Genomic DNA, 14623 nt, shown 5'->3' with positions numbered 1-14623 from the left:
AAATCATAATGACTTAACCTCGTTAAATAAAGATAAAAATAAAAATATCAGGTCATGTTGTTCTTTACATTACCGTCTCTGGTAAACACACACTATATAAAATAAAATCTAAGTTTGTCACAGGATACAGGTGTAATCGGTACAGTGAAATGGTTGCTTGCATAGAGGAGTATATTTGTTTAGACAAATATGAACCATAATGAACCATAATCCCAACTCTAATGCCACATTCAAAACACCAGGGATCTCGGGAATCTCTGACATCCGAGCGTTCAACTCTGGGGAAAAATGTATTTGAACGGTCATCCAATTTGGAATTCACACTCGAACTCGGTCCTCTTTCTAGAGCTCAGCCTGAAATCACCTCTTCGCTGTCGACGTTGAGACTGGTGTTTTGGAGGGTACTATATAATGAAGCTGCCAGTTGAGGACTCCTGGGCCAATACCCTCTGTCTTGACGGAAGGGTAGTGTGTTCTTATAGCCGTGCAATGGGATGGTCTGTGTGGACAATTAAGTTCCCCTCTTTGAACCAATCAGAAGATATTGTCCTTGAGGGGCTTCTTTTTGTATTTATTCCATGCAGTGATATTTTTGTGTATATAAGGGGTACTGTACTCTGACGACCTCTGATGACTTCTTTATTCCATGCAGTGATATTTTTGTGTATATAAGGGGTACTGTACTCTGATGACCTCTGCACAGGGGGAAGCCGTCTCTCCATTTGGGTGGGGGAGGCTGTGATGCTCTGCTCTCATTGTTGGGCTCAACGCCTTTCACACCTATCCCTTCCACACCTCGGTGCAAATTGAAAACTGAAGTTGCAGCTGGGACATCTGTCCTATCCTAGCAAGCTTGGTAGCTTGGTAGCTTTAACTTAGCATCAAGTATTTATATTTTTAACTTTTTAACTTTTTGGCTTCAGACTGAACATTGCCCTATTTCAGGTAAAAAGGGGCTCATATCAATTACCCAGATGCCTGCGATTGTGTTCCTAAAGATTTATAAGCCACAGCTGAGTCGTTTAGCCACTAAATATGGGATAAGCTGCTCCCCCCCCGATTTATTATTCTTTGGATTCCATGCATTTTAGATTCACAAATATTGCCCTTGCTTAACGTAATCTAAAATGTTGGGATTTTTTTCTCTCTCTTCTTCGCAGACAATGCTGACAGCCATATCAATGAGTGCCATCGCTACGAATGGTGTAGTTCCAGGTAGGTTCACTGTGGATAATGGTACATTTCTACTAAATAGAATTGGGCTGACATTTCCTTTCAAGAATTTTAACTGAGAATTAAGATGAAAATCGTTTAGCGATTTGGGTTCCAGAGTACCAGAGGGAACAATATGTACCACTCCACCTCAAAGTGAGTTTTCTCCACGGCTGTGGTTGTGACTGGCTCTGTCCCCCGTTGTTGTTGGTCTGTAGCTGGAGGCTCTTACTACATGATCTCAAGGTCGCTGGGGCCAGAGTTCGGCGGGGCTGTGGGGCTCTGCTTCTACCTGGGGACCACCTTCGCTGGCTCCATGTACATCCTCGGTACTATAGAGATTCTGTTAGTGAGTATCCTTTGCAAAGATACTGTCGTTTTTACCTCATCTGTAGACATTAATACATGAGCGGATAACAACACCTGATGAGGCTGTTATCTGAACCTTTCATAACGCTGTACCCTACTGAACTGAACGTCTCTGATGACACCCCCCCCCGGTCTCCTCCCAGACCTACATTGTGCCTAGTGCGGCCATCTTCAAGGCAGAGAAGAAGGAGAATGAGCCGGAGGCACTGCTCAACAACATGCGGGTGTACGGCACCTGCTGCCTCACCCTCATGTCCCTGGTGGTGTTTGTGGGGGTCAAGTATGTCAACAAGCTGGCCCTGGTCTTCCTGGCTTGTGTCATCCTCTCCATTCTGGCCATCTACGCCGGAGTCATCAAGACCGCCTTCGAACCGCCAGACTTCCCGTGAGTCTAGTCTGAACTTCACGGCCTTGTTGAAAAATACAACCAGAAACCACTAGAAGCGAACACCCTCACACACATATGCTCGCGCGCGCACACACCCACACACACACAAATTACTCTTGGTCTCCCGATCAGGAAGACCAGGGCCAGATCATCAAAAACAGTTTTTTTCCCCTGTGAGATTTAAACTGTTTTGTTCTATATCCTCCTCCCAGTATTTGTCTGTTGGGGAACCGCACTTTGCAGAACCACAACTTTGACCAGTGTTTGAAGACGATGGAGGTGGGCAACGTGACGGTCACCACCAAGCTGTGGTCCCTGTTCTGTGACTCTCCGGACCTCAACGCCACCTGCAACGAATACTTCACTCTCAACAACGTCACTGTGATCCAGGGAATCCCTGGCCTGACCAGCGGGGTCATCAGAGGTGAGAGACCCCCCCCACACGCACACACGCACACGCACACACACACACACACACACGCACACACACACACAACTTTTGTGATTAAATTATGCAACAAACTTTAATTGTGGGGTGAATGTTCCCATGATGTAAAGTCTGCTCTCACTGCTAAAAGCAATGCTCTTTCCCCTCAGTCCTGACACCCTATCCTAATGGAAACCAGGATTACAATCATTTGTTTTTATTTGTAGTAGAGCATAACGCTGTGTCAGTTCCTCTCAGACTACTTACTATATTACCCTTGAAGCTCTTATGAGAATTAGATTAGGAAGATTCCGTGTGGCTCAGTTGGAAGAGCATGGCGCTTACTACGCCATGGATGTGGGTTCGATTCCCACGGGGGGGACCCGTACTAACAAATATGAAAATGTATGCAGTCGATACTGGAAGTGGCTCTGGATAAGAGTGTGTGCTAAATGAGTAAAATGTTAAACGAAGATGTACAATGTCATCGTGACATCCAATAGAGAGTGATGTTTTTCCCTTGCTGGGAATACTGACACCAAGGATGAGCTGTACACCCCTCTCAGTCTGCGGTTGGTTATCTGCTTTACACTATTGAGATGGACCCCTATAAAGAAGAATGCATCGGGTCCATCTCGATGGTGTTAAAAAGTAGTAGAGACCGGGGGAAGTTTTCGGGACCAAATGTCTCGTTTATTTACTGACGGGATCTGTTTTTATTAAATCCAATGATGAAGGGAAACTGTCTTCACTTCAATCAGCATAGTATCATCTACTACCATCCTAGATTTAGGTTGAGATGAAGGGATACCACGGCCGGCAGAACAATTGACATACTCTTGTGTTATCGTAACATATTCAAGACATTCCCGAACTCTGACATTGATGTCCACTCCCCCATCATCACTTCCAAATTGCTCAAATTCCTTAAGTTATGGAATCAGGCGTGTGGAGGCAGGTGATTTGACGAGTCCCTTATGTACTCTGTGTTCTTCCTTCAGAGGATAGTGACTAGTGATTGTCCTCCCTCCCTTCCTCTCTCTCTTTTCTCCCTTCTCATCTCACTCCCTGTCTCTTAACCACCCCTACGCTCCCTCTTCCAATCCCTCCACTTCATCCTCACCCTTCATCGACCCCCATCTTCCACAGACAACATCTGGGGGGACTACGGTCCTAAAGGGATGTTGGTAGAGAATAAGCACCAGGTGTCGGAGCCGGCTGCAGACACCTCCCAGGATATATACATGCCCTACGTGGCCAATGACATCACCACCTTCTTCACCCTGCTGGTGGGCATCTACTTCCCCTCCGTCACAGGTATGTTCAAATGGACATCTACTTGTATGAACAGGAGGAAAGGGAAGTGCTGCTAAGGTACACAATAACATGTACGTGTTGGTGAGAGCCTCACCTTACAATAAACAATCTTTGTAGATAAGAAACATTAGACATTTTTTTGACATGTATTTATTTATGGCAATAAACGGTCTCCACATATACTTCCATAAAACCATTTCAGCTGGCACCTGGGGACCTTTTAGAGGAGTCTTGTGAGACCTGTGGGCGTATTTGCGAGAGTCTCACCTTTCCACAGAGGGGTTATGTTAGTGTTTAGCCCAAACTGTTCAGACGCTACAGACAGAAGATGATCGGCTGTACTTACTTAAGACGAGTCCCAAGACGCTTGTGGGGGTTGTAGAGCAATGTGGAGAACACTTTCGTGTTTGTGAGAGTCTTCTCTTTCCATGGAGGGTTCGTAATAGTTTGCAGGCCAAACCGTTCGGACGTTACAGACGATTGTGTTTTCTGGAAGTGTTTTCGGGAAGTGCGACATCCGCGGATGCGATGGATTGAGACTCATCCAATGCAAAAATATCTCTACCTTTAAAACGGACAGATTTTTATGGTTGCGGACATCGACTCTAGGGGGTAAAATAAGAAAATGGCGCCAGAGGAGATGGCCGCCGTTTTACGGTCTGCTATTATATAATTATTTTTCACGATATTTGTCAATTATTTTGTACATAATGTTTCTGTCACCGTATCTTACGGCAGAAAAGAGCTTCTGGATATCAGGACAGCGATCACTCACCTCGGATTAGACACAGAGATTCTGGATATCAGGACAGCGATCACTCACCTCGGATTAGACACAGAGCTTCTGGATATCAGGACAGAGATCACTCACCTCGGATTAGACACAGAGCTTCTGGATATCAGGACAGAGATCACTCACCTCGGATTAGACAGAGCTTCTGGATATCAGGACAGCGATCACTCACCTCGGATTAGACAACATTCTTCAAGCAGACCACCATAGTCCCTGTGCCCAGGAACACAAAAGCAACCTGCCTAAATGATTACAGACCTGTAGGACTCACATCTGTAGCCATGAAGTGCTTTGAAAGGCTGGTCATGGCTCACATCAACACCATTATCCCAGAAACCCTAGACCCACTCCAATTTGCATTCTGCCCAAACAGATTCACAGATGATGCCATCTCTATTGCACTCCACACTGCCCTTACCCACCTGGACAAAAGGAACACCTATGTGAGAATGCTATTCATTGACTACAGCTCAGCGTTCAACACCATAGTACCCTCAAAGCTCATCACTAAGCTAAGGAACCTGGGACTAAACGCCTCCCTCTGCAACTGGATTCTGGTCTTCCTGACGGGCCGCCCCCAGGTGGTGAGGGTAGGTAGCAACACATCTGCCATGCTGATCCTCAACACTGGAGCTCCCCAGGGGTGCGTGCTAAGTCCGCTCCTGTACTCCCTGTTTACCCGCGACTGCATGGCCAGGCACGACTCCAACACCATCATTAAGTTTACTGACGAAACAACAGTGGTAGGCCTGATCACCGACAACGACGGAACAGCCTATAGGGAGGAGGTCAGAGACCTGGCTGGGTGGTGCCAGAATAACAACCTCTCCCTCAACGTAACCAAGACTAAGGCGATGATTGTGGACTACAGGAAAAGGAGCACCGAGCACGTCCCCATTCTCATCAACGGGGCTGTAGTGGAGTAGGTTGAGAGCTTCAAGTTCCTTGGTGTCCACATCACCAACAAACTAGAATGGTTCAAACACACCAAGACAGTCGTGAAGAGGGCACAACAAACCTATTCCCCCTCAGGAAACTAAAAAGATTTGGCACGGGTCCTAAGATCCTCAAAAGGTTCTACAGCTGCAACACCGAGAGCATCCTGACCGGTTGCATCACTGCCTGGTACGGAATAGCTCAGCCTCCGACCGCAAGGCACTTCAGAGGGTAGTGCTTATAGCCCAGTACATAACTGGGGCAAAGCTGCCAGCCATCCAGGACCTCTACAGGTGGTGTCAGAGGAAGGCCCTAAAAATTGTCAAAGACCCCAGTCATAGACTGTTCTCTCTACTGCTGCATGGAAAGCGGTACTGAAGTGCCAAGTCTAGGACAAAAAGGCTTCTCAATAATTTTTACCCCCAAGCCATAACACTCCTGAACAGGTAACCAAATGGCTACCCGGACTATTTGCATTGTGTGCCCCCGCCATCCCCTCTTTTACGCTACTGCTACTCTCTGTTCATCATATATGCATAGTCACTTTAACCATACCCACATGTACTACCTGAAACATACTACCTCAATAAGCCCGGACTAATAAGCCCCCCCACACACACACACCTAAAGAACAAGCAGCAGGACAGTAACCCGGCCTAGACCCCACCCCCACACCTAAAGAACAAGCAGCAGGACAGTAACCCGGGCTAGACCCCCCCACACACCTAAAGAACAAGCAGCAGGACAGTAACCAGGCCTTGACCCCCCACACACACCTAAAGAACTAGGGGTGGTAGCCTAGGTTCTACCTGGGCACCCAGAGCGAAGATCATATTTAATAATATAACCAACTTCCTATTTCCCCACTTCACAGGAATCATGGCTGGATCCAACAGGTCTGGTGATCTCAGGGACGCCCAGAAGTCCATCCCCATAGGAACAATCATGGCCATCGCCACCACCACCTTCATCTGTATCTTTAATGACAGCGACAACAGACCAACCATACAAGTGTCTTAATAGGACAAATACAAGCACCCAGGGGTGGGACTCACTGGGGGCATGTCCCCCCCACATTCCGAAATATCATTTTTATCCCCCACAGTTTTATCATTGGAATGTGATACAAAACGAGGCGACGGTGTGCCTTTAGGACCTTCTGGACATCTCTGAGTGATCGGGTAGGCTGTTTGGAGTGTTTATCCGACTGGGAAATACAAAAAATGCCCCACTTCTAAAACCAAAGTTGTGCCCCTGCAAGCACCTACCACATTATTATAATACATGATCAGTCAATGTGTTGTTATGTACACTTTAAACTGTAAAGGTAGGTGGTGTTCATTTGGGTTCTCCATAGCAAAACGTAGCAATGGTAATCGCAAATGACAATTCTTTATTGGACAAGTTCAGGTAGCCTTACCGAACTTTACTCTGTTTGGCGCTCAAATTAATGTGATCATGGTTTTGTTTTTCAACTCTTGCCGTCCCGATGCTAATTTCCTTAACGGTGCCACCCAGACATTAGTTCTGTCATACTGTTTGGCGCCTGCATCGAGGGGGTGGTGCTGAGAGACAAGTAAGTGCTGTTTCACTTTTCACACTTGGTATGAAAGCAATGCAAATGTCATGTTTATTAGGTTAATGAAAGCAGTACCAATGTCTTGTTTATTAGGTTAATGAAAGCAGTACCAATGTCTTGTTTATATTAGGTTAATGAAAGCAGTACCAATGTCTTGTTTATATTAGGTTAATGAAAGCAGTACCAATGTCTTGTTTATATTAGGTTAATGAAAGCAGTACCAATGTCTTGTTTATATTAGGTTAATGAAAACAGTACCAATGTCTTGTTTATTAGGTTAATGAAAGCAGTACCAATGTCTTGTGTTTATTAGGTTAATGAAAGCAGTACCAATGTCTTGTGTTTATTAGGTTAATGAAAGCAGTACCAATGTCTTGTGTTTATTAGGTTAATGAAAGCAGTACCAATGTCTTGTTTATTAGGTTAATTACCAATGTCTTGTGTTTATTAGGTTAATGAAAGCAGTACCAATGTCTTGTTTTATTAGGTTAATGAAAGCAGTACCAATGTCTTGTTTATATTAGGTTAATGAAAGCAGTACCAATGTCTTGTTTTTATTAGGTTAATGAAAGCAGTACCAATGTCTTGTTTTTATTAGGTTAATGAAAGCAGTACCAATGTCTTGTTTTTATTAGGTTAATGAAAGCAGTACCAATGTCTTGTTTATTAGGTTAATGAAAGCAGTACCAATGTCTTGTGTTTTTAGGTTAATGAAAGGAGTACAAATGTCTTGTTTATTTGTTAAAGCAGTACCAATGTCTTGTTTATATTAGGTTAATGAAAGCAGTACAAATGTCTTGTTAATTTGTTTCGCCCCCATATGGGCATTGAGAGAGAAATGATCATCTGGATTGAAAACATCTTTTTTGCCTTCATAAAGCTGTTTGTCTGAGCCACATAGTAGGCCCTTGTAACACACACAGCGTTATAAGGGGGAGAGTTGGAGTTAATTATACTGGATACACAATGGTCAAAGCGAGTGAGTGTCTTTCTGGCTAGGCTTTTCTCTGTTTCAGAAATGTGGTTATGCATATCCCAGTGTGAGCGTAGTATCTGAGGACTTTTCTAGTGAATACGTCTGTTTGTCCTAGGTTTGGGGACTCTGTCAAAGGGAACCTGGTGATTGGCATCTTGGCTTGGCCCTCCCCCTGGGTGATTGTGATTGGCTCGTTCTTCTCATGCTGTGGAGCAGGTCTACAGAGTCTCACTGGAGCCCCCCGGCTGCTGCAGGCCATCGCAAGGGACGGCATCGTGCCATTCCTACAGGTCAGACACACACATACTGTAGATGCACACGCACGCACGCACGCACAAACAAACAAACCAACTCTCTGGCTGTCCCTGTCTCCCAGGTGTTTGGTCATGGCAAGGCTAATGGAGAGCCCACCTGGGCCCTGCTGTTGACTGGTGGGATCTGTGAGATCGGTATCCTCATCGCTTCTCTGGACGCTGTCGCCCCCATCCTCTCAATGTGAGTACCCCCCCTCTACCATCCTCTCCATGTGAGTACCCACCTCTACCATCCTCTCCATGTGAGTACCCACCTCTACCATCCTCTCCATGTGAGTACCCACCTCTACCATCCTCTCCATGTGAGTACCATCCTCTCCATGCGAGTACCCACCTCTACCATCCTCTCCATGTGAGTACCCACCTCTACCATCCTCTCCATGTGAGTACCCACCTCTACCATCCTCTCCATGTGAGTACCCACCTCTACCATCCTCTCCATGTGAGTACCCCCCTCTACCATCCTCTCCATGTGAGTACCCCCCTATACCATCCTCTCCATGTGAGTACCATGCTCTCCATGTCAGTACCCCCCTCTACCATCCTCTCCATGCCAGTACCCCCTCTCTACCATCCTCTCCATGTGAGTACCATCCTCTCCATGTCAGTACCCCCTCTACCATCCTCTCCATCCTCTCCATCCTCTCCATGTGAGTACCCATCCTCTCCTACCCCCTCCATCCTCTCCATGTGAGTACCCCCCTCTACCATCCTCTCCATGTGAGTACCCCCCTCTACCATCCTCTCCATGTGAGTACCCCCCTCTACCATCCTCTCCATGTGAGTACCCCCCTCTACCATCCTCTCCATGTGAGTACCCCCCCTATACCATCCTCTCCATGTGAGTACCCCCTCTACCATCCATCCTCTCCATGTCAGTACCCCTCTCTCCATCCTCTCCATGTGAGTACCCTACCATCGTACCATCCTCTCCATGTGAGTACCCCTCTCTACCATCCTCTCCATGTGTACCCCTCTCTACCATCCTCTCCATGTCAGTACCCCCTCTACCATCCTCTCCATGTGAGTACTCCCTCCCATCCTCTCTACCATCCTCTCCATGTGAGTACCCCCTCTACCATCCTCTCCATGTCCTCTCCATGTGAGTACCCCCTCTACCATCCTCTCCATGTCAGTACCATCCTCTCCATGTCAGTACCATCCTCTCCATGTCAGTCAGTACTCCCCTCTACCATCCTCTCCGTCACCCCATCCTCTCCATGTCAGTACCCCTCTCTACCATCCTCTCCATGTCAGTACCCCTCTCTACCATCCTCTCCATGTCAGTACCCCTACCATCCTCTACCATCCTCTCCTCCATGTCAGTACCCCTCTCTACCATCTCTTTCCATCTCTACCATCCTCCATGTCAGTACCCCCTCTACCATCCTCTCCATGTCAGTACCCCTCTCTACCATCCTCTCCGTCAGTACCCCTCTCTACCATCCTCTCCGTCACCCCATCCTCTCCATGTCAGTACCCCTCTCTACCATCCTCTCCATGTCAGTACCCCTCTCTACCATCCTCTCCATGTCAGTACCCCTCTCTACCATCCTCTCCATGTCAGTACCCCCTCTACCATCCTCTCCGTGAGTACTCCCCTCTACCATCCTCTCCGTCACCCCATCCTCTCCATGTCAGTACCCCTCTCTACCATCCTCTCCATGTCAGTACCCCCCTACCATCCTCTCCATGTCAGTACCCCCTCTACCATCCTCTCCATGTCAGTACCCCTCTCTACCATCCTCTCCATGTCAGTACCATCCTCTCCATGTCAGTACCCCCTACCATCCTCTCCATGTCAGTGCCCCCCTCTACCATCCTCTCCATGTGAGTACCCTCTACCATCTCTCCATGTCAGTCTACCATCCCTCTCCAGTACCACCCCATCCTCATCCTGTCCATGTCAGTACCCCCTCTACCATCCTCTCCATGTCAGTACCCCTCTCTACCATCCTCTCCATGTCAGTACCCCTCTCTACCATCCTCTCCATGTCAGTACCCCTCTCTACCATCCTCTCCATGTCAGTACCCCTCTCTACCATCCTCCATGTCAGTACCCCTCTCTACCATCCTCTCCATGTCAGTACCCCTCTCTACCATCCTCTCCATGTCAGTACCCCTCTCTACCATCCTCTCCATGTCAGTACCCCTCTCTACCATCCTCTCCATGTCAGTACCCATCTCTACCATCCTCTCCATGTCAGTACCCCCTCTACCATCCTCTCCGTGAGTACTCCCCTCTACCATCCTCTCCGTCACCCCATCCTCTCCATGTCAGTACCCCTACCTCTCCTCTCTCCATGTCAGTACCCCCTCTACCATCCTCTCCATGTCAGTACCCCTCTCTACCATCCTCTCCATGTCAGTACCCCTCTCTACCATCCTCCTCCATGTCAGTATCCCACCTCTACCATCCTCTCCATGAGTGAGTACCCCCTGAGTACCCCCTCTACCATCCTCTCCATGTGAGTGCCCCCTCTACCATCCTCTCCATGTGAGTACCCCCTCTACCATCCTCTCCATGTGTACCCCCTCTACCATCCTCTCCATGAGTACCCCCTATACCATCCTCTCCATGTGAGTACCCTCATCTACCATCCTCTCCATGCCAGTACCCCCTCTACCATCCTCCATGCCAGTACCCCCTCTACCATCCTCTCCATGTGAGTACTCCTCCCCCCTCTACCATCCTCTCCATGTGAGTACCCCCTCTACCATCCTCTCCATGTGAGTACCCCCTCTACCATCCTCTCCATGTGAGTACCCCTCTCTACCATCCTCTCCATGTCAGTCAGTACCCCCCCTCTACCATCCTCTCCATGTCAGTACCCCCTACCTCCTCTCCATGTCAGTACCCCATCCATCTCTCCATGTCAGTACCCCCTCTCTACCATCCTCTCCATGTACCCCTACCATCCTCTCCATGTCAGTACCCCCCTCTCCATGTCAGTACCCCTCTACCATCCTCTCCATGTCAGTACCCCCTCTCTACCATCCTCTCCATGAGTACCCCTCCATCCATCCTCTCCGTCAGTACCCCCTCTACCATCCTCTCCAGTCACCCCATCCTCTCCATGTCTCTACCATCCTCTCCCCCTCTCTACCATCCTCTCCATGTCAGTACCCCTCTCTACCATCCTCTCCATGTGTCAGTACCATCCTCTCCTCAGTACCCCTCTCTACCATCCTCTCCATGTCAGTACCCCTCTCCTCTCCATCCCCTCTCCATGTCACCCCCCTCATCCTCCTCCCAGTACCCCTCTCTACCATCCTCTCCATGTCAGTACCCCCTCTACCATCCTCTCATGTCAGTCACCTCCATCCCTCTCCATGTCAGTACCCCTCTCTACCATCCTCTCCATGTCAGTACCCCTCTCTACCATCCTCTCCATGTCAGTACCCCCTCTACCATCCTCTCCGTGAGTACTCCCCTCTACCATCCTCTCCGTCACCCCATCCTCTCCATGTCAGTACCCCTCTCTACCATCCTCTCCATGTCAGTACCCCTCTCTACCATCTCTCAGTAGTACCCCCTCTACCCTCTCTACCATCCTCTCCATGTCAGTACCCCTCTCTACCATCCTCTCCATGTCAGTACCCCTCTCTACCATCCTCTCCATGTCAGTACCCCTCTCTACCATCCTCTCCATGTCAGTACCCCCTCTACCATCTCTCCATGTCAGTACCCCTCTCTACCATCCTCTGTCAGTACTCTACCCTGTCAGTACCCCCATCCTCTCCATGTCAGTACCCCCTCTACCATCCTCTCCATGTCAGTACCCCCTCCCATCCTCTCCATGTCAGTACCCTCTCTACCATCCTCTCCATGTCAGTACCCCCTCTACCATCCTCTCCATGTCAGTACCCCTCTCTACCATCCTCTCCATGTCAGTACCTCTCTACCATCCTCTCCATGTCAGTACCCTCTCTACCATCCCATGTCAGTACCCCTCTCTACCCCTCTCCATGTCAGTACCCCCTCTACCATCCTCTCCATGTAGTACCCCCTCTACCATCCTCTCCGTGAGTACCCCCTCTACCATCCTCTCCATGTGAGTACCCCCCATCCTCTCCTCTCATCCTGTCAGTACCCCTCTCTACCATCCTCTCCATGTCAGTACCCCTCTCTACCATCCTCTCCATGTCAGTACCCCTCTACCATCCTCTCCATGTGTACCCCCTCTACCAGTACTCCCCTCTACCATCCTCTCCGTCACCCCATCCTCTCCATACCCCTCTCTACCATCCTCTCCATGTCAGTACCCCTCTCCCCATTCTCTCCACCATCCTCTCCATGTCAGTGGTACCCCCTCTACCATCCTCTCCATGTCAGTACCCCCTCTACCATCCTCTCCATCAGTACCCCTCTACCATCCTCTCCATGTCAGTACCCCCCTCTACCATCCTCTCCATGTCAGTACCCCTCTCTACCATCCTCTCCATGTCAGTACCCCTCTCTACCATCCTCTCCATGTCAGTACCCCTCTCTACCATCCTCTCCATGTCAGTATCTACCATCCTCTCATGTCAGTACCCCCTCTACCATCCTCTCCATGTCAGTGCCCCTCTCTACCATCCTCTCCGTGAGTACCCTCTCTACCATCCTCTCCGTGAGTACTCCCCTCTACCATCCTCTCCGTCACCCCATCCTCTCCATGTCAGTACCCCTCTCTACCATCCTCTCCATGTCAGTACCCCTCTCTACCATCCTCTCCATGTCAGTACCCCTCTCTACCATCCTCTCCATGTCAGTACCCCTCTCTACCATCCTCTCCATGTCAGTACCCCTCTACCATCCTCCTCTCCATGTGAGTACCCCTCTACCATCCTCTCCAGTCATCCTCTCCGTCACCCCATCCTCTCCATGTCAGTACCCCTCTCTACCATCCTCTCCATGTCAGTACCCCCTCTACCATCCTCTCCATGTGTCACCATCCTCCCTCAGTACCCCCATCCATCCTCCGTGAGTACTCCCTCTACCATCCTCTCCATGTCAGTACCCCTCTCTACCATCCTCTCCATGTCAGTACCCCTCTCTACCATCCTCTCCATGTCAGTACCCCTCTCTACCATCCTCTCCATGTCAGTACCCCTCTCTACCATCCTCTCCATGTCAGTACCCCTCTCTACCATCTCCATGTCAGTACCCCCTCTACCATCCTCTCCCATACCCCCTCTCATCCTCTCCCCCCTCTACCATCCTCTCCATGTCAGTACCCCTCTCTACCATCCTCTCCATGTCAGTACCCCCTCTACCATCCTCTCCGTGAGTACTCCCCTCTACCATCCTCTCCGTCACCCCATCCTCTCCATGTCAGTACCCCCCTCTACCATCCTCTCCGTCAGTACCCCCTACCATCCTCCTCTACCCCATTCCATGTCAGTACCCCCTCTACCATCCTCTCCATGTCACCATCCTCCATGTCAGTACCCCCTCCCATCCTCTCCATCCTCTCCATGTCAGTACCCCCTCTACCATCCTCTCCATGTCAGTACTCTCTACCATCCTCTCCATGTCAGTACCATCCTCTCCCAGTACCTCTCTACCATCCTCTCATGTCAGTACCCCCTCTACCATCCTCTCTCTACCCATCCTCTCCATGTCAGTACCCCTCTCTACCATCCTCTCCATGTCAGTACCCCTCTCTCACCCCATCCTCTCCATGTCAGTACCCCTCTCTACCATCAGTGCCCCCTCTCCATGTCAGTACCCCCTCTCTACCATGTCAGTATCCTCTCCATGTCAGTACCCTCTCTACCATCCTCTCCATGTCAGTACCCCTCTCTACCATCCTCTCCATGTCAGTACCCTCTCTACCATCCTCTCCGTGAGTACTCCCTCTACCATCCTCTCTACCATCCTCTCCATGTCAGTACCCCTCTACCATCCTCTCCCATGTCAGTACCCCTCATCTACCATCCTCTCCATGTCAGTACCCCCCTCTACCATCCTCTCCATGTCAGTACCCCCCTCTACCATCCTCTCCATCCTCTCCATGTCAGTACCCTCTCTACCATCCTCTGTCGTCAGTACCCCCTCTACCATCCTCTCCATGTCAGTACCCCCTCTACCATCCTCTCCGTGAGTACTCCCCTCTACCATCCTCTCCGTCACCCCATCCTCTCCATGTCAGTACCCCTCTCTACCATCCATCCTCCATGTCAGTACCCCCTCTACCATCCTCATCCTCTCCATGTCAGTACCCCTCTCTACCATCCTCTCCATGTCAGTACCCCCTCTACCATCCTCTCCCCCATCCTCTCCATGTCAGTACCCCCTCTACCATCCTCTCCATGTCAGTACCCCCC

General features: G+C 49.4%; 1 pseudogene; it reads left to right on the top strand.

Moving 5' to 3' along the window:
* The window catches only part of LOC115104481 (solute carrier family 12 member 7-like), a 90514-nt pseudogene that overhangs the window by 45994 nt on the left and 29897 nt on the right, over positions 1-14623 (top strand).

This window comes from Oncorhynchus nerka, linkage group LG22 (assembly GCF_034236695.1).
Source record: "Oncorhynchus nerka isolate Pitt River linkage group LG22, Oner_Uvic_2.0, whole genome shotgun sequence".
Lineage (NCBI taxonomy): Eukaryota > Metazoa > Chordata > Actinopteri > Salmoniformes > Salmonidae > Oncorhynchus > Oncorhynchus nerka.
The sequence above is the reverse complement of the archived record's forward strand: the minus strand, read 5'-3'. Positions and strand labels throughout refer to the sequence as shown.